We start from the raw sequence: 24,203 nt of genomic DNA on the forward strand, positions 1-24,203 counted from the left end.
TGCGGCCGTAAAAGGTATTAATTAAATTTGTTCAAACTTTTCAGGTTTATTACTTAAACCAACTAAATTATTACTTAAACCAGCTTTTGCATGCTGTCTCAACTTGAATGTATCATTTTCTATCTTCCAAACGATACTTTTATACCAACTTTTCCCTCATTTTTGAAACTTTGGCCCTCTTTTTGGTGGCGAAAGATACTAACGAATTTTGCTCAAATTTTGAGGATTTATTAGTTTGGTCAAGTTGCAATTATTCCGGGCTATCGCGATTAAATTCCCACTTCTTGTTTTTTTCGAACGACCCGACTTTGTAATCCTTCAGAAAGCATTGTGACAATATCGCAGAAGTACTTGCCCCTTGGAAATGACTGCATGGTTGGGAAGGGGTGGAATGAAGATAGTGTGCAATGAAGAGAAGACGCGAACTTTGACGAATTTCATACCCAGAGTTGTACATATGTATGGCCAACATTCTAGCAGCTAGCGGATTTGTAGTTTTTCAGGAGGCGGATACCTTTCGTCAGCAAGCCTCGCTCTGTTATTTAACAGAATCCCGCAATGCACGCAGCAGTGAGGCATAGTATGTCCAGGTAATTCTGTACCTCTTGGCTGGAAAGCAGAGAAAGTCAAATAACATTAGGTTCTTATTGTAGCAATTGGTTAGATAATTGCCGTAATTTGGTTTTGATTTTTAAAGCAATGTATTACAGTGCTATTTTTTCTTCCTTCCCTCTTTATTCATTTATGTATTTATGCAAAGAAATGACTCAAGAATTGGTTCGGATCTCCAACTCCGGGCTTACATCGGTCTCTTAAGTGAGTTTCGTTGCGATCTTCTGGATTTGGAAAGGAATAGGCCGTGGCCTTCTAGAAGACACCATCCGGCCTTCACTTGTGTAGAATGAGGAAAAACTAGGGAACACCTTGTCAAAACAATCACAGCGTACAACGTACCACCACCAGAGGAAGATTGTGCCCACTCTGAACGACCACTGTGATGCTCATCTTTATTTGTTAAGAGCAGGGAGTATTACTATTTGCTTTCAGTCAAAGAGTACTACAATTACTAGGATCTACTATGTCTTACTGATGCGTGTGTTGCAGGATTATGTGAAATCCCAGAGCATGGCATGCTGAAAAAAAGGTGTCCGCCTCCTGAAAAACAACACACCAGTTCACTAAACAAATGTTGCCCGAAGACATGCACGACTCTTGATATGAAGTTCGTGAAAGTTCGCATTTTCTTTTGGCTGAACACCATCTTAATTCCACCTCTTCAAACCCATAAAATCATTACCTAGGGACAAGGACTTCTGTTATTTCCCAAACTGCTTTATGAGGTGCAGTTGAGGACTTTGAACCACTACACTTTTCTTTACGTTATTCCCTATGACACAGAAAGTGTGGAGATTTGCGAGCTACATATCATCATATGAGCTACATAATAGTGTAGAATTCCACATGTAAATTTTTTAAGCTCTGAGATATTCGGAAATGCATCAGGGTAAAATTTTCTCGCGCAACTCTTGTTAGCCGTCAAATTCCAAACAAATCAGAAGTGTGCAAATTTCTTAGAAACTGTTGTTTCCCGACCCCCGGTGCATATGTTCCAAAGTACTTATACATGTAGAATAGCTGCTTGTAAGGAATCCATCAAATTCAACACCCTATGCAGTCACCCTATCTATCTATCTATCTATCTATCTATCTGCATATGTATATGTCTCTCTCTCTCTCTCTATATATATATATATATATATACAGGGGTGCCCACAAGGGGGGGGCTATGACGCAAACTGCGTCATTGAAATATTTGGGGGGGTTAAAATCTATAGAAATATGTTTGATGAGGGGGGGTAAAACTAATCGAAAAGAAGATTTTTTTCATGAAAGAACACCTACGAATAGACAATTGGGGGGGGGGGTGCGTCATAGACATAAGGGGGGGCGGGCACCACTGATATATATATATATATATATATATATATAGAGAGAGAGAGAGAGAGACCCTTATATATATATTCCATCTTGCATCTTATAATAGCATACAGTTACTAAGTCAAACACCATCCCCATAACATTGCTCAAGAGTATATAAGGAAACTACATTCTACACGTCTTACTTTTTTCTTTTCTTACTACGTTAAACTTATACAGGTATTCACGTTAAATTAATAAAACACGACACCTCATTAACTATTGTCGCAGAACACAGGGGATCATAATAATGAAAATTAGGGGTGATTAACTTTCTATAGGTATTTTATTACCTGTTTACGAGGCTCTCTCTCTAAAATAACTTATGCAAAATACTCTCTGTATCTGTCTACAAAACTTTCATTAAATTATTCTGCTTAACACTGGTCCCCGAGGCCCTTCTGCTAAGAGTTTCTCTTGTCTTTGGTGGAATGGTCATTGGGTCTTCCAGCTGTCTTCTAAAAGGAGAGAATTGCGCAACCTTTGGATACTATTTTTGTTATCCTTCCTGTTGTTCTGTACTTCCTAGAAATTCTCTTGGACCACCTAACTTATTGGAACACAACGAAAAATTACCAGTGCGCAACTATAAGGCAATGGATATCTCGGAAAACAGGAAATTAGTTGATATCGTCCATCCTAAGACAATTCATTTAGTAAAAAACAGTCGAGCGGTATGCAATACGAATGGTAATTATCAAAACCAACACGACTAAGATTTTGGTATAATGTTTATCTTACTACAGATGTACTTGAACCTGAACCCACAAAGTGGGGGTGATTTATATATTTCCTAAAAGCCTATATCAAGTTCCTACATCCCCGGTTACCAAAATTGAGGAGGTGTCATGCATTTTGTTTGGGGAATGTACTTTACTCATTTTTATTAAGATCTTTAAGCCTGTCTACAAAGTCCGTTGGAGCCATGAAAAACCTGAAACGGCGAGATTGATATGAAAACAGAAAAACATGTATGTTATCATTCGAAAACGTATCAAAGTTAAGTAAATTGTCCCAAGGTCTGCCGCAGGGTCCCAGACGGGGTCCAACTCAAACTTTTTAAACGAAAAAGGGGGATCAACGTGCATATCGTATGCAAGTTGATGTTAAATGAAAATTGAAGCATGTTTCGACTCTTGATGATAAGCCAGACTCTTGGTGATGATGATAATGTCAATATAGGCGTCATTGTAAAGTTTATGCCTACTACTATTAACCTGAAACTGTGAGATAGATGTAAATAAATAAATAAATAAGAAATTAAAAAGACTACTCGTAGAATGTTTCAACACTCTTGTGTTGACATTTTGACCTACCGCCATTTTGAACAGGCTTATTGTAGAGTTGAGACTTGATTTATCTTCTTTCATTTAACACAAACGTTCATATTATATGCCACTTTACTCCCTTTTCCATTTAAAAAAATGAGTTGGACCCCGTCTGGGACCCTGCGGGGGACATGGGAAAATTTATTTTACTTTGAAACGTTGAACGTTTTAAATGACGTAAGAATTGTTTTTCTTTTTTCATGTTTCTTTCACCCTTTCAAATGTTTCGGGGTTGCAATGGGCTCTATGGACACGCTTAAAGATCTTAAGAAAAATGAGTAAAAATCTGCCACCCAAGCGGAAAGCATGAGACCTTTGCAATTTTGGTAACAGATTTTGATCTTATCGTGACCCAAGCTTTCAGAAAATATATACATTACTTCCACTTTGTGGGTTAAGGTTCAAGTACATCCCGGGTTAGAGGGAAACACAAAATATTATTGCACAAAAATATTTTTTTTATAAAATCAGAAATAAAAGACCGGTAATAATTATCTTCTGTCTTACCCATGCGCATTTCCAGCTCCATGTCCATTCCCATAATCATTTCCATACCAATATCCAATTCTCAAAATTTATTCGCAAAGGGCAAAAATATAACTCTTGGTAAGAATGTGTGTATGAACACCCATAAAACATGCCGCCGCTTAAAAATGATAAAGGTATATGTCGATCTGTTAAGAATTTAGTATCTAAGGAGAAAGCTACTTATTTAACGAAAAATAACAATCTTTTTCCAAGTAGAAACCAATAACTGTGGTATCTGTTAACATTTTTTAAAGGAAGTTATCTTAGTTTAACGTTAGAAATGATGTATATTTCACAGAGGATGAGTCAAAATTTTCTATGTCTTCCTCGATATCTTCTAGCTTAGTACAAAATTTTAAATTTTTGAGTAGTTATCTTCCTAAATAAAATCTTTGTGATCATAAGAAAATATAATCACTGATCTTTTTAACTAAATGTAAAGTCTGTGAGGTAAATATTTTTGCCTATTTATGGGGAAGAAAATGGAGAAAAGAGACATACGTAAAACATCATTATCACCATATTTAGCCTTAATAAATTATACAGATTTAACTTTGAACATGTCGGATAAAGGAACATTCCATAAAGGTATAAACTCATTCACTGGGGAATTTTACTCTTGCAAAAGCAGTAGTATTTATTATATGAGAAAATTGTTATTTTTATTTCTCTCGTTTCTCTTTGAAATACGTACATTAAATTACAATATTTTTATATATACCCTAAAAATAAATATAAGTAAATTTATGCCTGGAACTAGTATGCTGTGTGTGATGAGCTTTCGAGAGCCATATTCAAATTTGACATGGAAAGAGATATTGCGTAGAAAATCTCAGTCGGTACAATCATTTAAAAGACAATAATAAGCAGATAATGAAATAACTTTATACTTTTAATAAACTTGGAAACTAAAATAATAAAGATTTATAGGACAGAAAAATAACTACATACAAATTACCCATCTCTTTTATTTTTATTAGAAGTAGCTAGTTTTAATTTGGTTCAACTTATTTTTGATTTTTTTACTTCAGTGTAATTTTAGGTTCTGAATCTCCTACTGTATCTAGCAATTCCACACAAATAAATCTCGTACGTTTTCAAACCTCAGGATAAATCGTTCTGTACTTATGTATTGCACTATTTTTTTTTAAGTTGAAGCAACTAATTCTATCTCCGAGTCAAATTCTTCCAATCTTCCAAAAATAGAAAATATTGAAGAACCTCTAAAAATTTCCATTTTAACAAGGTAGACTTTTTCTAAAACATCTTGCGTATAATGTAAATATGCCTCTTTAATAATTAAGAGCTCTTTATCTACATGCATACTGATATTTTTCGGAAATGAATCTTTGTTATATGCTTCAGTGCTATCCGCCTTAAGAACTCAAAAAGATTCTCACCTGAGAAATAAGCAATACCCAAATCTCTACAAGGTACACAACAGAAGCCATTGCTTAAAACTTATACGGGAGGGTCCCACAAGTTGTCGGTAAAATCTGATTGCCACATAACACATCTGATAGAGCATCATGAGAAATGGAAATAAGGAAAATAAAAGGTGCTATGGAACAGAAGTATTAGTAGCTACGGTGATTCAAAATTTGAATATCTAAAGAATTATATCATGGAATTATGTTCGTTTAAAGTTAATTTCCTAAAATCATTAAAGCAATCAAAACAAGAGTTGCACAGTATAATGAGAACATTGTTACCATAGGCGAAGCAGTGTTGCCAACTCAGCATAAAATATTTTGTTATAAATAGCACCGTATGTAAGTGTGCAGATATTTAAAAGGCACTATTATAACTAAACATAACAGTTAAGTGTAGTGGTTCACTATTGGAGTTACATGTGCTAATATGTACAATAGACTAGGTCTTCGATGTGGCAACAGATGGTAATAAAGGAGTCTGGGCATCCTACTACGAATTTAGATCAAATGCGCAACATAGATAGCATAACATAGCAAAATGTAAGGAGTGTCATAAAATATTGATACATTTGATAAACGAAATTGAGTGGTGCCAGTTTTACATCTTTGTCAGCTCCGAAGCAATACAGGCGTGCGAAGTGGGATCCAAATCACTATAAAAGAGAAAGATAATAATGAACTCTAAGGTGAAAAGTACAACAGGAACGTCCGAGGCGAGATTGGAACCTGCGATGAATAATATGTCGGTTATCTAGCCTTCTAGACCACACCGCTATCCGGTGCGACTGAAAACGAAATGAGGTAGTAATAAAATAATTTTATTTCTAATGTGAATATGGTAATATTATAGTGTACAAACATAATCATATGGTATGTAGGAGAGGAAGTAAAAGAATATGGCACCTAACACGAAAGACACAAACCAAGAAAATACTCTTCCAAATATTGATAGATAACCTGGAGAACCAGTTTACAGAATTAGAAAATACGTTTTTCTTTCCTCGTGAGTATTATTTTATTTTCAGCACATGTAGCTTCAAGAGTGTGCAACACTGTTTCACTACATTTCACTGTTATGCTTAGTGAATTTAAATTTGTGCTCACTTATATATGGTGTTATTTATAATAAAATATTTTATGCTGAGTTAACACCTTCTGCTTCACCTATGGCACCCTGTTTATGATTTTCGATAGGGCATTTTGTGACATTATATTGTGCAACTTCGTTTTCATTGCTTTAACGTTTTTCAAGAAATTTACTTTAAACGTACATAATTCCATGATATAATTCTTTGGATATTTACATTTTGAATCCCCGTAGCTCCTATCATTTTGTTCCATAGCACATTAAATTTTGCTCATGTTCATTTATCATGATGCTCTATCAGATGTGCTATGTGACAATCAGGTTTTAGCGAAAACTTGTGGTACACTCCCGTGTTAGATTTACAGTATTCACAGAGATTAGCAAAGTGCATCGTAAATATTTCAACAACCCAACGCATTTACGACCGTTAGTTTCTTCCAAAGCTCTTAATATGGAACTTTATTCTTTTTGCTAACCGAAAGAGCACATAGATTGTGAGAAACTTTCAAATTTACATGTTTCCAATGGGAAGAATAAGATAAAATAATTCAGCTTTTCTTTGTTCTCGTTTCTCTCTTAAAAGTTGCAGCTGCAGAGAATAATATTTGTCAATTTCCGCATCCTCTAGTTCTATAAGTTTATCTTTCCATTTTCACCATGGCTTTCAATAAACTTTATTAATTGGTTCTACTTTTGATAAGAGATATGGATTTAGAACATATGTGGTATTAATGCTTTTATTACTTATTTCTGGAATTACATTTCCTGTTGCTACTAACACAGTTTCTACGATATTAATACTTTGCTGAATTGTAGAAAAACGCGTATTTCTACAATTCAAATAATTGTTACCAATTTTAAGATAAAAAAATTGCACAACGAAAATTTCCTTCCCGTCTTTAAAACCGGAGGCCACTTCTATAAAATTTGCAGGTAATAAATTGAAAGAAAATGGCGAAAGAGTATATCAAACATTTTATCCTGGTTCTGTTTATTATGTTGTAATTTTATTCGTATCCCAGTTAACTTGTTTGTATCCTTATTCCCCCAATAGAAAAGGGAAATTGAAAAAAAAACTATTTTGTAAACACCTGCATGACCTAGTACACATATTTCTACTTGCTATTCTATAGTAGAGAGCATGCAGAAAATTCTTTATGAAACTTAAACGAACTCTGCCAGGATCAAAAGACTTAATTCAAGAATATTGCTCATCTAAATAACTATAATGTGTACCTTCTAATGGGTCTTGGACAAATCTGCCAATGACCAAATGCGCCAATCGTGAAAATGGACAAATCTGCCAATGGACAAATCCGCCAATTACCAAATCTGCCAACTAGCATATCTGCCAATCACCAAATCTGCCAATTACCAAATGCGCCAAACACAAAAATGACCAAGTGCGCCAATCGTGAGAATGGACAAATCTGCCAATTGACAAATCCGCCAATTACCAAATGCGCCAAATGCGAAAATGACCAAATGCGCCAATTGTGAAAATGGACAAATCTGCCAATTGACAAATCCGCCAATTACCAAATCTGCCAATTGATAAGTCACCGAACTATCATTTTATTTAGATGTATTCTTCAATCATCGTCCCATAGTATTAGAAAGAAAAAGAAGATGAAGAAGGAGAATTAATGAAAGAGCGGGAAAGGGTATTTTAATTTTAATGTGTGTTACTTTTATAAATTCGCAATTAAGTTTCAAAATGAATGTTTACTGATGTTGGTTTTTGGAGTCTAATATCCCATTGCTGTACTTAGGTTATATGAGACTTGACGTAACACGTTTGAATTTTAATGGTTTCTCACCGGGAATCGAACCCGAAAAGACTAATGTTTGTTGTAATTATTGGATAGCCTAGAAGCCTATTTGGTATTTCACTTAAGTAGCTATTGCTTCAATTCTGTTCGTTCGATTATCTTGGTTCATATGCCATTCACTTCAGAATAAACCAAGCTTCCAAATGGTAGTATGCGCATGTGTACATGATGTATAAGAAGAAGGACATTCAAGGTAAAATTAGGAATTTCCCGTCCAAAAGTCTCTTTGTTCAAATGTAGTACTCCCTGGTACGGTCCCAACTAAAGGCACCCAAATATAATATACCTTTACAACTACTGTAGTTTATAAGTAATATATGTGTGCCAAGTTTCATTGTAATACCCACAATAGTTGTGACGGAAAAAATATTTCTCAGTTCTGTTAGACAATACTAAATTCCATATAGGAATGAAGTGAGATAATTATAAAATCAAATGAATCCGAACAGTATTATTTATTTGAAATGAAATGAAATCTGAGTTTTAGTCCAACGGTTATGCAAGTAAGGCTAAAGGGGACGGTGATGATGAGTAATGAATAAATGTTAGAATGAAGAAAGTGGGAGGAAACGGGAGAAACCCGAGGAAACCCACGTACACGGTGTTTATCCACCACAAACTTCACCTGGCAGGCACTGGGATCGAACCCGGGACCCCAAGCACCAGAGTGAACGCTCCACTACTGAGCCACCGCGGCCCTATTATTTATTTGAGTATCATGACTTATACGTCATTCTCTTCAGAATGAAAAAGGCTTTCAAATGGTATGATAAAAATTGTGTGTGTGTGTGTGTGTGTTGTACGAGAAAAGGAAACATTAGGGTAAAATTGGGAATTTTCCGTCCAACAACAATCGGCAAGAGCAGAGTTGTTCCAGTAGCCGTGATATCGTTTCTCCATTATAGATATAACTTGGTAGAAATGTTTCCCATGTTCATCAATGACTGGTCTGTAAATTTCTGGGCAGAAGTCTATGTGGAAGTGCAACATATGTATTTTTAGTGGTACATTACACCCTATTGTTTGGTAGAAGGTATTAGGTGCAACTTTACATTCTTATAGTTCTCAGACCGCTCATTTTCCAAAACATTCGTCACCACTTTTCGGAAAGAATCTCATGCAATCCTCCCTTCATTTCCTAACACTCCATCAAATTCAGGATCGTTGAGGAGTTAGCGAATTTGAGTACCAATAAGGATTCATACCTGATTTTAGTTTCAGCAATTTGTGAAAGTTTATGCAGAATATATTTGAAGAATGTTTTGATGCGTCTATGAATAGCCGCCATTCATTGAGATTATCGTCTATGTTAAGTTTACTCATAAGACCAGTTAGGCCTACATAGTTACAACATAATATGTCACTTTCCACTGAAAATACTGTTTGGAGATTCTGACGTGTTCAAAGCACGAATACTTTTAGATCTTCAGAATAAGCTCCCCACGTCTTGAGTTTGGAGGCCAGCAGTTCTGCGCCACTTTTTGAAACCCCAGGTAATTTAATTCAGGTTGACAAGGACATCACCCAGTTGTCCGTCTCCGATTTCAATGGATTTTTTGTTGCTGATAGAGGACATGTATTCATTACTTGTAATGACAGAAATTTTTGCCGTCGTGCATGTTTTATAGCTTTTAATAATTTTTAAAAGTTGTGATGTGGTTAATGGAGATTACTGCAGAAGTCCCTTACTACCCTTTGTAAACGGAGTGTTAATGAAAGAACAACCATGTAGATACGTATAGGGCCTAGGGGAAGTCGTATGGTACGTATGACCTTGACGGCAGCCATCTTGAAATCCGCCATTTTGAATTAAGGTCAAATTTTTAAATGGGAATAGGGTAATATGATACATAATTTCGGGCTAGAATTTAATCAAAAAGACAATGTTGAAGTTAGTTTTAAGATGCATTCATTTGCTGAAATGTTACAGGCATATTAATTGTTTATACTTACTATGTGCCTAAGTCCCTTACTTCCGCTTCTAACCCACGTATTAATGATAATAAGTGGATAAAGTTTTCTGTAATACATATTATGCCTAGAGGGAATTGATACGATAAGGGTATCATTGACGGCAGCCATCTTGAAAACCGCCATTTTGAATTAAAGTGAAGTTTTGAAAACTGAAAGCCATAGCATGTGGCAGCAAATTTTAATAGTAAATTTTCTCCAAAAGGCAATGGTTTGCTTATTTTTGTTCTATAGTTAACCAGTATGAATTTATGACTCTTCTAATGTGCACGAAACGTCCATTATTCGATCTTGCAAATTGGCAGCAATCCTAATTTTCATCGCATGTTTTAAGATTCCAACTGGCACTTTGCAATTTTTTCCATAGCTCATGTTTTCTAAATTTATTACATTTTTTAAGAGTGGCGATTTGTCAGTTCATGAATAGTGTTGGGATAAGCATCCAGCAATCTTTCTAAATTTTGAAGACTTGCCATGTAATTATTAATTTCATAGGCAATATAATTATTTCCTATACCTGCAATTCAAAAACTCGTTTACTGACATGAATCATAGCAGAACGAAAGAACTCCAACTTTGCATTCAGGTAATACCGGAGACGTAGATTGGAATGGATAGTAGATGAGACGAGAAATAAGTTGAAAATTCACTTCAAAAAAGGAAACGAAATATGATTGTTGTGTAAATCAATGGTCTTTTGTTTTGTTTTATATTTATTTGTTTATTATTTATTTATTTATTTATTTTCTATGGCATTATTTTAGCTAGTCAGACAAAAAAGTCATTCGTTTTCTAGTGATTGTTGTCGATGGTTCATGTTTGTAAGATTTATAATCAGTATTGATCGGGAACTCAATTAAGTTACACCTTTTTATAAACAAGTTATCTGTTTTTATATTTTGTTCATGGTACAAACAGCGTGTTGGGAACAGTCATATTACGTCTCTTTGATATTTTCTATCATCGCTGCTGTTCCTTTAAAGTTGTGAAGTTGTATTTATTTTAAAAAAATACTGTTCGTCGTTTGCGCAACATGTAGGCTACATCTCATGATAATTGTGAGTTCGTGTTACACCAATTTCTTATAATTTCATTTGTATTTCTTTACATCACATAGGCCCATAGGTTTATCATGTACTCTGGGTTAAAATAAATAATTACAGTGCCTAGGAAATTAATAATCACATGGCAAGTCTTCTAAATCCAATAAGATTGCTGGATGCTTATCCCAACACTATTCATGAACTGACAAATCGCCACTCTTAAAAAAATGTAATACATTTAGAAAACATGAGCCATGGAAACAATTGCAAAAGTGCCAGTTGGAATCTTAAAGCATGCGATGAAAATTAGGATTGTCGCCAATTTGTAAGGTCGAATAATGGACGTTTCGTGCACATTAGAAGAGTCATAAATTCATACTGGTTAACTATAGAACCAAGATAGGCATACCATTGGCTTTTGGGGAAAATTTACTATTAAAATTTGGCGCCACATGCTATGGTTTTCAGTTTTCAAAACTTCACTTTAATTCAAAATGGCGGATCTCAAGATGGCTGCCGTCAATAATACCCTTATCGTATCAATTCCCTCTAGGCATAATATGTATTACAGAAAACTTTATCCACTTATTATCATTAATACGCGGGTTAGAAGCTGAGGTAAGAGACTTAGGCACATAGTAAGTATAAACAATTAATATGCCTGTAACATTTCAGCAAATGAATGCATCTTAAAACTAACTTCAACATTGTCTTCCTGATTAAATTCTAGCCCGAAATTATGTATCATATTACCCTATTCCCATTTAAAAAATTTGACCTTAATTCAAAATGGCGGATTTCAAGATGGCTGCCGTCAAGGTCATACGTACCATACGACTTCCCCTAGGCCCTATACGTATCTACATGGTTGTTCTTTCATTAACACTCCGTTTACAAAGGGTAGTAAGGGACTTCTGCAGTAATCTCCATTAACCACATCACAACATTTAAAAATTATTAAAAGCTATAAAACATGCACGACGGCAAAAATTTCTGTCATTACAAGTAATGAATACATGTCCTCTATCAGCAACAAAAAATCCATTGAAATCGGAGACGGACAACTGGGTGATGTCCTTGTCAACCTGAATTAAATTACCTGGGGTTTCAAAAAGTGGCGCAGAACTGCTGGCCTCCAAACTCAAGACGTGGGGAGCTTATTCTGAAGATCTAAAAGTATTCGTGCTTTGAACACGTCAGAATCTCCAAACAGTATTTTCAGTGGAAAGTGACATATTATGTTGTAACTATGTAGGCCTAACTGGTCTTATGAGTAAACTTAACATAGACGATAATCTCAATGAATGGCGGCTATTCATAGACGCATCAAAACATTCTTCAAATATATTCTGCATAAACTTTCACAAATTGCTGAAACTAAAATCAGGTATGAATCCTTATTGGTACTCAAATTCGCTAACTCCTCAACGATCCTGAATTTGATGGAGTGTTAGAAAATGAAGGGAGGATTGCATGAGATTCTTTCCGAAAAGTGGTGACGAATGTTTTGGAAAATGAGCGGTCTGAGAACTATAAGAATGTAAAGTTGCACCTAATACCTTCTACCAAACAATAGGGTGTAATGTACCACTAAAAATACATATGTTGCAGTCCACATAGACTTCTGCCCAGAAAATTACAGACCAGTCATTGATGAACATGGGAAACATTTCTACCAAGTTATATCTATAATGGAGAAACGATATCACGGCTACTGGAACAACTCTGCTCTTGCCGATTGTTGTTGGACGGAAAATTCCCAATTTTACCCTAATGTTTCCTTTTCTCGTACAACACACACACACACACACACACACACACACACAATTTTTATTATACCATTTGAAAGCCTTTTTCATTCTGAAGAGAATGACGTATAAGTCATGATACTCAAATAAATAATAGGGCCGCGGTGGCTCAGTGGTGGAGCGTTCACTCTGGTGCTTGGGGTCCCGGGTTCGATCCCAGACCCTTCCAGGTGAAGTTTGTGGTGGATAAACACCGTGTACGTGGGTTTCCTCGGGTTTCTCCCGTTTCCTCCCACTTTCTTCATTCTAACATTTATTCATTACTCATCATCACCGTCTCCTTTAGCCTTACTTGCATAACCGTTGGACTAAAACTCAGATTTCATTTCATTTCAAATAAATAATACTGTTCGGATTCATTTGATTTTATAATTATCTCACTTCATTCCTATATGGAATTTAGTATTGTCTAACAGAACTGAGAAATATTTTTTCCGTCACAACTATTGTGGGTATTACAATGAAACTTGGCACACATATATTACTTATAAACTACAGTAGTTGTAAAGGTATATTATATTTGGGTGCCTTTAGTTGGGACCGTACCAGGGAGTACCACATTTGAACAAAGAGACTTTTGGACGGGAAATTCCTAATTTTACCTTGAATGTCCTTCTTCTTATACATCATGTACACATGCGCATACTACCATTTGGAAGCTTGGTTTATTCTGAAGTGAATGGCATATGAACCAAGATAATCGAACGAACAGAATTGAAGCAATAGCTACTTAAGTGAAATACCAAATAGGCTTCTAGGCTATCCAATAATTACAACAAACATTAGTCTTTTCGGGTTCGATTCCCGGTGAGAAACCATTAAAATTCAAACGTGTTACGTCAAGTCTCATATAACCTAAGTACAGCAATGGGATATTAGACTCCAAAAACCAACATCAGTAAACATTCATTTTGAAACTTAATTGCGAATTTATAAAAGTAACACACATTAAAATTAAAATACCCTTTCCCGCTCTTTCATTAATTCTCCTTCTTCATCTTCATTTTCTTTCTAATACTATGAGACGATGATTGAAGAATACATCTAAATAAAATGATAGTTCGGTGCCTTATCAATTGGCAGATTTGGTAATTGGCGGATTTGTCAATTGGCAGATTTGTCCATTTTCACAATTGGCGCATTTAATCATTTTCGCATTTGGCGCATTTGGTAATTGGCGGATTTGTCAATTGGCAGATTTGTCCATTCTCACGATTGGCGCACTTGGTCATTTTTGTGTTTGGCGCATTTGGTAATTGGCAGATTTGGTGATTGGCAGATATGCTAGTTGGCAGATTTGGTAATTGGCGGATTTGTCCATTGGCAGATTTGTCCATTTTCACGATTGGCGCATTTGGTCATTGGCAGATTTGTCCATTTTCACGATTGGTTCATTTGGTCATTGGCAGATTTGTCCAAGACCCATTAGAAGGTACACATTATAGTTATTTAGATGAGCAATATTATTGAATTAAGTCTTTTGATCCTGGCAGAGTTCGTTTAAGTTTCATAAAGAATTTTCTGCATGCTCTCTACTATAGAATAGCAAGTAGAAATATGTGTACTAGGTCATGCAGGTGTTTACAAAATAGTTGTATTTTTTTTCAATTTCCCTATTCTATTGGGGGAATAAGGATACAAACAAGTTAACTGGGATACGAATAACATTACAACATAATAAACAGAACCAGGATAAAATGTTTGATATACTCTTTCGCCATTTTCTTTCAATTTATTACCTGCAAATTTTATAGAAGTGGCCTCCGGTTTGGAAGACGGGAAGAAAATTTTCGTTGTGCAATTTTTTTATCTTAAAATTGGTAACAATTATTTGAATTGTAGAAATACGCGTTTTTCTACAATTCAGCAAAGTATTAATATCGTAGAAACTGTGTTAGTAGCAACAGGAAATGTAATTCCAGAAATAAGTAATAAAAGAATTAATACCACATATGTTCTACATCCATATCCCTTATCAAAAGTAGAACCAATTAATAAAGTTTATTGAAAGCCATGGTGAAAAAGGAAAGATAAACTTATAGAACTAGAGGATGCGGAAATTGACAAATATTATTCTCTGCAGCTGCAACTTTTAAGAGAGAAACGAGAACAAAGAAAAGCTGAATTATTTTATCTTATTCTTCCCATTGGAAACATGTAAATTTGAAAGTTTCTCACAATCTATGTGCTCTTTCGGTTAGCAAAAAGAATAAATTTCCATATTAAGAGCTTTGGAAGAAACTAACGGTCGTAAATGCGTTGGGTTGTTGAAATATTTATGATGCACTTTGCTAATCTCTGTGAATACTGTAAATCTAACACGGGAGTGTACCACAAGTTTTCGCTAAAACCTGATTGTCACATAGCACATCTGATAGAGCATCATGATAAATGAACATGAGCAAAATTTAATGTGCTATGGAACAAAATGATAGGAGCTACGGGGATTCAAAATGCAAATATCCAAAGAATTATATCATGGAATTATGTACGTTTAAAGTAAATTTCTTGAAAAACGTTAAAGCAATGAAAACGAAGTTGCACAATATAATGTCACAAAATGCCCTATCGAAAATCATAAACAGGGTGCCATAGGTGAAGCAGAAGGTGTTAACTCAGCATAAAATATTTTATTATAAATAACACCATATATAAGTGAGCACAGATTTAAATTCACTAAGCATAACAGTGAAATGTAGTGAAACAGTGTTGCACACTCTTGAAGCTACATGTGCTGAAAATAAAATAATACTCACGAGGAAAGAAAAACGTATTTTCTAATTCTGTAAACTGGTTCTCCAGGTTATCTATCAATATTTGGAAGAGTATTTTCTTGGTTTGTGTCTTTCGTGTTAGGTGCCATATTCATTTACTTCCTCTCCTACATACCATATGATTATGTTTGTACACTATAATATTACCATATTCACATTAGAAATAAAATTATTTTATTACTACCTCATTTCGTTTTTAGTCGCACCGGATAGCGGTGTGGTCTAGAAGGCTAGATAACCGACATATTATTCATCGCAGGTTCCAATCTCGCCTCGGACGTTCCTGTTGTACTTTTCACCTTAGAGTTCATTATTATCTTTCTCTTTTATAGTGATTTGGATCCCACTTCGCACGCCTGTATTGCTTCGGAGCTGACAAAGATGTAAAACTGGCACCACTCAATTTCGTTTATCAAATGTATCAATATTTTATGACACTGCTTACATTTTGCTATGTTATGCTATCTATGTTGTGCATTTGATCTAAATTCGTAGTAGGATGCCCAGACTCCTTTATTACCATCTGTTGCCACATAGAAGACCTAGTCTATTGTACATTTTCAGCACATGTAACTCCAATAGTGAACCACTACACTTAACTGTTATGTTTAGTTATAATAGTGCCTTTTAAATCTCTGCACACTTACATACGGTGCTATTTATAACAAAATATTTTATGCTGAGTTGGCAACACTGCTTCACCTATGGTAACAATGTTCTCATCATACTGTGCAACTCTTGTTTTGATTGCTTTAATGATTTTAGGAAATTAACTTTAAACGAACATAATTCCATGATATAATTCTTTAGATATTCAAATTTTGAATCACCGGAGATACTAATCCTTCTGTTCCATAGCACCTTTTATTTTCCTTATTTCCATTTCTCATGATGCTCTATCAAATGTGTTATGTGGCAATCAGATTTTACCGACAACTTGTGGGACCCTCCCGTATAAGTTTTAAGCAATGGCTTCTGTTGTGTACCTTGTAGAGATTTGGGTATTGCTTATTTCTCAGGTGAGAATCTTTTTGAGTTCTTAAGGCGGATAACACTGAAGCATATAACAAAGATTCATTTCCGAAAAATATCAGTATGCATGTAGATAAAGAGCTCTTAATTATTAAAGAGGCATATTTACATTATACGCAAGATGTTTTAGAAAAAGTCTACCTTGTTAAAATGGAAATTTTTAGAGGTTCTTCAATATTTTCTATTTTTGGAAGATTGGAAGAATTTGACTCGGAGATAGAATTAGTTGCTTCAACTTAAAAAAAAATAGTGCAATACATAAGTAGAGAACGATTTATCCTGAGGTTTGAAAACGTACGAGATTTATTTGTGTGGAATTGCTAGATACAGTAGGAGATTCAGAACTTACAATTACACTGAAGTAAAAAAATCAAAAATAAGTTGAACCAAATTAAAACTAGCTACTTCTAATAAAAATAAAAGAGATGGGTAATTTGTATGTAGTTATTTTTCTGTCCTATAAATCTTTATTATTTTAGTTTAGAAGTTTATTAAAAGTATAAAGTTATTTCATTATCTGCTTATTATTGTCTTTTAAATGATTGTACCGACTGAGATTTTCTACGCAATATCTCTTTCCATGTCAAATTTGAATATGGCTCTCGAAAGCTCATCACACACAGCATACTAGTTCCAGGCATAAATTTACTTATATTTATTTTTAGGGTATATATAAAAATATTGTAATTTAATGTACGTATTTCAAAGAGAAACGAGAGAAATAAAAATAACAATTTTCTCATATAATAAATACTACTGCTTTTGCAAGAGTAAAATTCCCCAGTGAATGAGTTTATACCTTTATGGAATGTTCCTTTATCCGACATGTTCAAAGTTAAATCTGCATAATTTATTAAGGCTAAATATGGTGATAATGATGTTTTACGTATGTCTCTTTTCTCCATTTTCTTCCCCATAAGTAGGCAAAAATATTTACCTCACAGACTTTACATTTAGTTAAAAAGATCAGTGATTATATTTTCTTATGATCACAAAGATTTTATTTAGGAAGATAACTACTCAAAAATTTAAAATTTTGTACTAAGCTAGAAGATATCGAGGAAGACATAGAAAATTTTGACTCATCCTCTGTGAAATATACATCATTTCTAACGTTAAACTAAGATAACTTCCTTTAAAAAATGTTAACAGATACCACAGTTATTGGTTTCTACTTGGAAAAAGATTGTTATTTTTCGTTAAATAAGTAGCTTTCTCCTTAGATACTAAATTCTTAACAGATCGACATATACCTTTATCATTTTTAAGCGGCGGCATGTTTTATGGGTGTTCATACACACATTCTTACCAAGAGTTATATTTTTGCCCTTTGCGAATAAATTTTGAGAATTGGATATTGGTATGGAAATGATTATGGGAATGGACATGGAGCTGGAAATGCGCATGGGTAAGACAGAAGATAATTATTACCGGTCTTTTATTTCTGATTTTATAAAAAAATATTTTTGTGCAATAATATTTTGTGTTTCCCTCTAACCCGGGATGTACTTGAACCTTAACCCACAAAGTGGAAGTAATGTATATATTTTCTGAAAGCTTGGGTCACGATAAGATCAAAATCTGTTACCAAAATTGGAAAGGTCTCATGCTTTCCGCTTGGGTGGCAGATTTTTACTCATTTTTCTTAAGATCTTTAAGCGTGTCCATAGAGCCCATTGCAACCCCGAAACATTTGAAAGGGTGAAAGAAACATGAAAAAAGAAAAACAATTCTTACGTCATTTAAAACGTTCAACGTTTCAAAGTAAAATAAATTTTCCCATGTCCCCCGCAGGGTCCCAGACGGGGTCCAACACATTTTTTTTAAATGGAAAAGGGAGTAAAGTGGCATATAATATGAACGTTTGTGTTCCTGTAACATTTTCCTGTAACACAAATGATGAGCCACCCAAAATTGTATTTCAGACAGAGCGACGGCACCAATAACATCTGTAATTGGTCAGGACACTGATGCCGTAACTGAACATGACACTTCTCAGGCAATTATCAAGAGTAAAATAGCAAGACAGAAGTTAAAAAGAATAACTAAGATTCAAAAGAAGCTGAGAACAGCGGTATTCCAGAGGATCATATCGCCTTCTACTTAGACGAACACAAGAATAAGACAATCTCTCAGGCGAAGGAACGAACAAAATGTTATCGTAAAGAACAAATCGTGGGGAACATTTCAATGAGACCTGACCTAGGAACCCGTTATTTCAAACACATAACTCCTTCTTCCGGAAACGCTGTTTCCATCAGTTAAGATATGTTTGTTTAATGGAGGGATACCAGATCAACTTACAGCAGTGGGATGTGAAAGCATCAGAGTTAATATCGGTCGGAATAGCGCCATCATTCGGATTTTTCGACATAAATTAAACAAGCCATTGCAATGCCTTCCCTGATTTCTGCACTTTAGTAAACTACCATTTCGTCACCCATTCCACTTTTTCGATAGAAAATAACGTCTCCACGCATATATTGTGGACCAATGGGAAAAGTGCTGGAAACTTGTGAAACATTGCTTCTTCCCGGATTCAACGTAATTGATTGTGATCTTCCAGTTGTTTCACCTTTGAGTTTCAGCAGAGACCAGTTGTACCTCCTGGGAATATCTCATGCCATTAAAGCTGTAATTTGCTCAGTTGTCCATTCCAAGAGATATCCTGGGGCAGTCTAGTATGGAAGGTGGTATATTACTACCAATAGGATATTAAGATTATATATAGGAACAGAGAAGCCTCCTTCACAGTTAATCGCAGTGGTGGAGTATATAATGAAGGTGCATTGTCCGGGGTGGTTCAGCAGTAAGACACATCCATCAGGCACAAATGGAGCCAAATATAATAAGGATTTTTCGCTACCTGCCAGACGATAGTAGATCCAGTTATCTCACGAAATTGGTTTTTCGCTAATCCCGAAAACCTTCTCTTAGCCATGCTTGATGTTGATAGAGCTTATATTATAATGCTTGCAGTGAAACAGATTGAAAAAGCCCGAAGCTTACGTGAATCAGAAACGGATTGAAAAAGCAGAAAGTTTACGTGAATCATTTGTGATTTCACAATTCCAAATATCAACTTTGCCGCCAGAGATTACGTTGACTTGATAAACTGGTTAGACGGGAAAATAACAGAGTCACCTATTACAGCTCATTTGAATTTGCAGTACTTGACGACAATTGCTACGATTTACTCAATAAAATTATTTGGAATGTTATCACTTCCCTTGGCTGTGGAAAGGTGTGGAAAGGTTTCACTCCCATCAGGCTGTGGAAAGGTGTGTGAAACTTGTAACGGAAGAGTTGGCGGTCCTGTTAATAGGGAAGTTTACATCAGAACAACTTTGGCATCTAGAGTATCTTTACCGTTGTTCGATAACAAAGCACAGTAAACTTTACATACATAAAAACTGAAAGTTACGGTAAGTTGTCAATACTAATTGAGTAAAATTTTAACGTTGTATATTATTGCCTACAATTTGTTCTTCATTTTATGGTTTCACAATTACTCCTTATACAATTACATTGATAAATTCACGATAAATGCATTGATAAAATATACTTGCGTTAAGTTGATCCAACCAAAGTTAGTTAAATTAAGAAATTAATCTACTTGACGCTAAATTGGAAAATACGGCAATTGTAGATGAGACATGTCATGTAATACACAAAATAAAAGTAAGATGTGATCTACATTTTTAAGTTATTTTCATGATTTTTCTTTTAATTTTTGAACATATTCTTACGTTAACAGGTCGTACCTTAGAAGAGTAAAATGGATTATGCTTAATTAGCTTCAAGTATTTCTAAAGGTTTCGCCCTCTTGTGTCAGTAAAACTTATTAACAGTTATGAAAATATGTTATATGTTATTGCTGCTAACAAACAACATTTAAAACGCTTTCAGGATTTGATTGTCACATTTTAATCTTTATAACCATACTCATTTCATACCAATTTTTCCAATTTTGGAAACCAGCCCTCTTGCGGTGATATTAATAAACATATATTTTGCAGATATAATAATCAATTTTGCAGATTTATTACCTAAACCAAGTAGCAATTTTTGCATACTATTTCAACGTTGGCTCTCTTGCAACGGTAAAATATATAAATGAATTTTACTCAAACTTTGCAGATATATTAAATAAATCAAGTAGCAACTGTAGCATACTGATGCAATTTGAGTGTATTGCCTCCGATCATTCAAAAAAAATTCCCCATTTGTCCCCATTTTTTTAAACTTTGACTCTCTTGGGGCGGTAAATGGAATTACCGGATTTTCCTCAAATTTTGCAGATTTATTAGTTTCATCAAGTTGAAAATTTTGCGCGCTATTGCAATTATATTCTCACTATCTGAGTTTTTCAAAGCACCTTATTACACTTGTAAAATGTCATCGCTTTACTGATGTTTGGACATGCATCAGGGTTAGAATTTCTCGCGCAACTCTTGTTTGGGGTCAAAATTTTAAAAAAATCGCAAATGTGCAAATTACTCAGAGTAAACGTTTATATGGACCTATGGCGAAAAGTACATAGTTTCAGAGCTAGGTCTGAACAAAATCGCGAAAAAGTAAATTTTAACATGTCCTATTTCGACTTCCAGAAACTGTAGATAGTAGTCATTATCAGCGTAAAGGAAGCCACGTATACACAGTTTTAAAGTGCATTTTTCTTCAATTTTCAATAGGTGTAAAGGGCATTCCATACAAGATGTAATTGTCGCATATGCGCACAAACAGAGTTTTAAGATATGTAATGATTTCAAGGAGGGTCGACAGTAGGCAGGAGATAAGAATTGATAACAATGGAAGTAAATTGCTTCGCAGGGAAATCAGAAGTGTTATGAATGGGAAAATTCATATTTTTCTGTGTTTTCGGAATAACATACGATGCTATGTATTTCGTTACGATATATTTAACGTTTTCTTCGCTTATAAGCGTGAAACTAACCTTTGATGCGTGCGTTCTCCCGAGTACGAAAGACTGCTTCTGACGATCCTTAACAATTCCGACGTCGCCCCAAAGCATCCCATGCTCACTGCTGTTAAAGCTTATAAATTGCCTACTTATAACCGATCATAAAGTCAGAGTATATCACAAAATTCGGTTGATGACATGCCTGGGAATTTCACCCTGTACGGAGTATTCTCTACACATATTGAACATTAAAGAAGTATGCATTTTTGGATTACGTATGTATTACTTAATTTACGTCGTGCTCTCGCCAAGTGGACAAAAAGTGTGCGTTGGTTTTCTCGGTGTTCTCCCCTTTCCTCCCACTTTCTTCATTCCACCATTGCATTCACCTCTCATCATCACCGTCTCTTTTGTCCTCACTGACACAACCGTGGGATGTAGAACTCAAAAATTTCATTTAATTTTTCATTTTTAATTTACATTGATAAGGACCGCCCTCCACAGTTTCTCGAATTGGAAATAGGTCAACTTGAAATTTGGCATTTTCTCTATTTTGCACAAGGCTAGCTCTGAAACTATGCACTTTCCTCCACAGGTCCATATGAACTTTTTATCTTATATTCATGTAAGGAATCACCTCTTAATGTTTGTCGGTATAATTCATTAACTCCTGATGTAACATAAAGGCACAACGAAATTTGACGGTGAAAAGAAGAAAAAAGTTCATTAAAAACTGTAATCCTGATTTTTGCCGTTGTTAAAATTCTATAAACCTAAGCATTCATTGCATTCATCCCAGATTTACTACGGCAAATTCAATTATATCCGCACTTATAGCTTATTGAAACCAAAGCTCGGCACATAGGTCAATTAAACATAAGTACCGTAAAATAGAAATATGTGTAAATTATTAATTTCAGCACAAATGTTAACGAATAAAAAAATCACAGTACGATCTAAATCAAGAAAACCTAATTAAATTGTGCATAAATATTATGTTGCTGAATATGAATTACACAAATTAAACGAACATTAAAAGATTACAATCAAACGAGTAACTTTTTTTGACATTCTTTGATCTTTTAACCTCTCATTTCAATTTATTTTCTTTCTAGTACTTTTTTGCTATTTACCTTCTTTTAATAAAAAGTGGCTAGGTAGCTCCAGTAGTTAATGCTTCACTTACTCACGATAAATTTTCGACCAGTCAGATGATACCACTCGGGCCCTGGAGTTGAATCCACTGTATACAATTCCAGAAAAAAATTGTACTGGAGCCGGAATAAGCTTGGGGTACGTCAATTAAACCCAAAAGGTCCGGCTTAATCTTTACTTTGGTGATGCACAATAATTATCCACACTGGCGCAGTTCTTTTAGGTTTTTGACGACCTGATGCTCACTTGTTTAACGAAACTAAGAACGTCATTTCACTGGCAATAAGTTGTTCAACTATAGCTCAATGTTATTTAATTATAAAATTACTTTTTATGCTCAATCCAAAAGGAATGAGGAGAGCCGACCTTCGGTAATGCAAACGCGCAACTCAAATAGCACACCCAGTTTTGCGTTTAGGGTCTACTCGCCGCTTACATGACTGGAGTTCCCCTTGCCGGGACTTGGTTTACATGTTGTTAGCTTTTCTTCAGGAGCAAAGACATTGTTCACTCAGCGCTCATTTGCCACAGTGCATATGTGGTAATGCAAATGTCCCGAAAGTTAGTAAGCAAAAAGTATTCAAGCATGTTATTATCACGTGAACAAAAGTCCTGCTTCTCGAGCATATATGACCGTAAAAATCGAAGTGAGTTCTACCAACACAACGGCACAAAATACGAAACGGATGAAGAAAGCTTTGAGATTGTTCTTTTTATATACGAGCCTTAGTTAATAAAGTTTGAAATTAAGTTTGTCTTTTTCAATGTCTTTTTAAATTCGAAAAAATGAGCTTCGTGTTGATGATAACACATATTTCGAGAAATTCATTGTTACAGAGATACGGCCATTGATGCTGTGAAATATTTACATTCTGTTCGCTCCTTAATGTGACCCAATTTGAACTCCAAAAACTCACTTTGTAATTAATGTAGGAAACTTTGGTGTCGATGTGTTACTGATGGATTAAGATTTTCGCCTATATGTACTTCATTTATGTGGGGGTACAACGGCGGACGTGGGGGGAAGCTACTTCTTTTTCTTCTTTGCATCAATATTTTGGTGATGACATTTTCCCCCTTCGGGTACAATCAAAAAAATTGGGCTCTGAAGCAATGAAGTTATCCACTATATGCTAATACTCCTTTATGTGCAAGGGCGTGCGGTGGCTCAGTGGTAGAGCTTTCGACTCCTGTATTTGTGGTCCCTTGTTCGATCGCAGCTGGCACCGTGCGTAATTTGTGGTGGACAAACACCGTGGGAGTGCGTTTTGTCAAGGTCCTTGCGTTTCCTCTAATTTTCTTTACTCCACC

The sequence above is a fragment of the Thermobia domestica genome, chromosome 4 (assembly GCF_964235325.1).
Source record: "Thermobia domestica chromosome 4, izTheDome1.hap1.1, whole genome shotgun sequence".
NCBI classification, from domain to species: Eukaryota; Metazoa; Arthropoda; class Insecta; order Zygentoma; family Lepismatidae; genus Thermobia; species Thermobia domestica.